Consider the following 4,126-nt stretch of genomic DNA (forward strand, 5'->3'; position numbering starts at 1 on the left):
TGTCAAAAAGCTTTTGTAACTAATCGTGTAGGGGATTTTGGTCTATTATTAGGAATTTTAGGTTTTTTTTGGATAACAGGTAGTTTAGAGTTTAGGGATTTGTTCAAAATAGCTAATAACTGGATTCCTAATAATGGAATTAACTCTTTACTTACTACTTTGTGTGCTTTTTTATTATTCCTTGGTGCAGTTGCGAAATCCGCACAATTCCCTCTTCACGTATGGTTACCCGATGCTATGGAAGGGCCCACTCCTATTTCGGCTCTTATACACGCAGCAACTATGGTTGCTGCGGGAATTTTTCTTCTAGCTCGACTTCTTCCTCTTTTCATATCTTTACCTTTGATAATGAGTTTTATTTCTTTAGTAGGTACAATAACACTATTCTTAGGAGCTACTTTAGCTCTTGCTCAGAGAGATATTAAAAGAAGCTTAGCCTATTCTACAATGTCTCAATTGGGTTATATGATGTTAGCTCTAGGTATAGGTTCTTATCAAGCTGCTTTATTCCATTTGATCACTCATGCTTATTCAAAAGCTTTATTGTTCTTGGGATCCGGATCCGTTATTCATTCAATGGAACCTCTTGTTGGATATTCACCAGATAAAAGTCAAAATATGGTTCTTATGGGCGGTTTAAGAAAATACATTCCAATCACAAGAACTACTTTTTTATGGGGTACACTTTCTCTTTGTGGTATTCCACCTCTTGCTTGCTTCTGGTCCAAAGATGAAATCCTTAGTAATAGTTGGTTGTATTCGCCCTTTTTTGGAATAATAGCCTCCTTTACTGCAGGATTAACTGCCTTTTATATGTTTCGGATATATTTACTTACATTTGATGGGTATTTGCGTGTTCATTTTCAAAATTACAGTAGCACTAAAGAGAGTTCCTTGTATTCAATATCCTTATGGGGAAAAAGGATACCCAAAGGAGTGAATAGGGATTTCGTTTTATCAACAACGAAGAGTGGAGTTTCTTTTTTTTCACAAAATATACCAAAAATTCAAGGTAATACAAGAAATAGGATAGGATCCTTTACTACGTCTTTTGGGGCTAAAAAAACTTTTGCCTATCCGCATGAAACGGGAAATACTATGTTATTTCCTCTTCTTATATTACTACTTTTCACTTTGTTCATTGGATTCATAGGAATCTCTTTTGATAATGGAGGAATTGGTAATGGAATAGCAGAGTTAACCATATTATCAAAGTGGTTAACTCCCTCAATAAACTTTACCCAGGAAAGTTCTAATTCTTTTGTAAATTCATATGAATTTATTACTAATGCAATTTCTTCTGTAAGTCTAGCTATCTTTGGTTTATTCATAGCATATATCTTCTATGGATCCGCTTATTCTTTTTTTCAGAATTTGGATTTAATAAACTCTTTTTACAAAGGAAATCCTAAAAAAGAATTTTTAGATCAAGTAAAAAAAAATATATACAGTTGGTCATATAATCGTGGTTATATAGATATTTTCTATACTAGGGTCTTTACCCTCGGTATAAGAGGGTTAACCGAACTCACGGAGTTTTTTGATAAGGGTGTTATTGATGGAATTACCAATGGAGTGGGTCTTGCTAGTTTTTGTATAGGAGAGGAAATTAAATATGTAGGGGGAGGTCGAATCTCGTCTTATTTATTCTTTTTTTTATGTTATGTATCTGTGTTTTTATTCTTTTTTCTTTCTTAAGTTAAGGAATTTACAACAAGTCTCTTGCAAAAATAACTATCCTATCCCCTTTCTACAATCTCTCTATATCCTTGTTACATAAGGTAAGTATTGTATAATAGTTCGGTTTTCCGCGATTTTTTCCATTCCTCTGTGTAAATACCCTAATATGGGTTCACAATCAATAACATCCTCACCATCGAGAGTAACGATCAGTCGAAGAACACCATGCATTGATGGGTGTTGAGGGCCCATATTGACTATCATGAGATCTTTTCTTGTAAGCGGTAGACTCATATCCTTTCTTCCTTAATTCATTATTCCATGAAAATGGATTATTCCATGAATTCCTCAAAGCGAGGCTCATCAAAATGAAAAATCTAAGACTACTATAAGACTACTAAAAAAATAATAAAACAAGAAAAAAATTTGAACGATTAAATTACTGCTCCCGAATATTCAACTGACCGATTAATTTCTTATAACGTACTCTATTTTTCTTTGCCAAATAAGCCAGCAAACGTCGACGTTTTCCCAAAAGTCTTCGTAGACCTCTTTCCGATGAAAAATCTTTTTTGTGTAATTCCAAATGTGAAGCAAGTCTCCGTATCTTATTGGTGAAACTGAATACTTGAAATTCAACAGAACCCCTGTTTTCTTCTTTTTCTTCTTTAACCATAAATCCAAAAATTTTTCTACCTCCTTTCTTTTTCATGTATTTTTCTGATCAGGAAAAATACAAAATTATGTCAGTTATTTTGAAGTTATTCTAATCTCGTACACACACAAATTTGCAATTATTCATCTACTACTGGAATTTGGATTTATTTTATCGATGCAAATTGGATTTGGATAGAAGGGTACATTCTTTCTAATATTTTAGATAGAAGAAATGTTTCTTCTATCTAAAATATTAGAAAGAATTTTGCTGATTTATTTATTGCTATATGCAATTTATGGAATTGATACACCATTTAATTGATATCATTTAGCAAAATGAAACACAGCATATGCATCCATCTTTTGGCTCGAGAATTTCACGGGATAGAGATATGGTATAAGAAATAGACTATTAAGTAACTCTAAATGAATTGTGGATACATCTGTATCCTTAACATACTGAAACGATTGTCATTATTCGTATCAAACCAATAGCGATTCATACAAGCTAAATCTTCTAATCAATGGTGGGCCAATAATGAATTTTTTTGCATATGTATTAAGACGCTTGGCCTGATTTCGAAATTGTCCAGAGTTTTATATGTTGTTTTCATTGCAAAATGATGGGTCTCCTTCCATAACTTTCCAATTACGAGTACGAGAATTGAAAGACATGAAAATTCTCAATTCTCTACGGCGTCTAGTAGATAGAAACAAGAAAATCAGAAGAATCTTTCTCTCTATTCACTATCATTCCGCGTCTTCGACTTCTATTAGTTTCTTTTCTTCTTTAATGCAATAGCTATAGTTTGATATAAGAATCCATTTCTCAAAGTAATGGAAACCATTCTCTTATAGGAAATGGTTCGAAAATCGCTATTCCACCTTTTAGGTATCGTGAAAAGTGATACCTGTGAAGATCGTGCATTTCAGTCAAATTCAGATCCGTTTTTCGAGTCCATGATATAATATAACCAAATTGGATAGATCTTCCACCTGTTTAGCTAAGAAAGAATAGATACAGAGGTGGATAATAGATCGATATGAAGATCATGAGCTGCCCCATAATGAAATCGCCAGTAGTCGCGAATATCTCCTTCTTCCCTAATCCAAGATTGGAGAAAGAAGATCTAAGAGGGACCTATGGAGAATGTAGTCAGAAATCCATAATAGAGTCCGACCACAACGACCGAATTAATTATCCTCATCGAGAAACTTAGACTACTAAATAGAAAAGATTTGAAAATCATGGCATGGGTCTCCTTTTTTTCTTTCTTTAGAGTTTTCTATATGCACAATTTCTCGATGTTTCGATGAGAATTTCTTGACTTTCCATATATAGAAAGAGATAGACTATAAATGACATCTCTTATGTCAATAAGACCAAAGGGATGGATATTAAATGATAGGAAGTGCTAGGAAGTGAAATAGAATGAAATAGAGCCACTTTGGGCTTCCCTATGAAATGAGGCATGGAACGGAGCCACTACGAAGAAATTATGGGAGTTACGAAAGAAGCTTCGGACTCATATTGTTCATGGGTTGAGAGCGGGAGTTGAACTCTAGGAGGTCGAATCCCCCCTTGTTCCTCAGTAGCTCAGTGGTAGAGCGGTCGGCTGTTAACTGACTGGTCGTAGGTTCGAATCCTACTTGGGGAGATTTTATTCATTCTTTAATGTAAGAATTTTAATGTAAGAATAAAGAATTGAATTAAAGGGCTTGCTTTGACCCTTAGGAGTAGGTAACCCGTTCGCTATCCTTGTTTCTATTTCTATTGCATTCTATCTCA

Source organism: Triticum urartu, unplaced genomic scaffold, assembly GCF_056163025.1.
Source record: "Triticum urartu cultivar PI428250 unplaced genomic scaffold, HENAU_Tu73 scaffold692, whole genome shotgun sequence".
Lineage (NCBI taxonomy): Eukaryota > Viridiplantae > Streptophyta > Magnoliopsida > Poales > Poaceae > Triticum > Triticum urartu.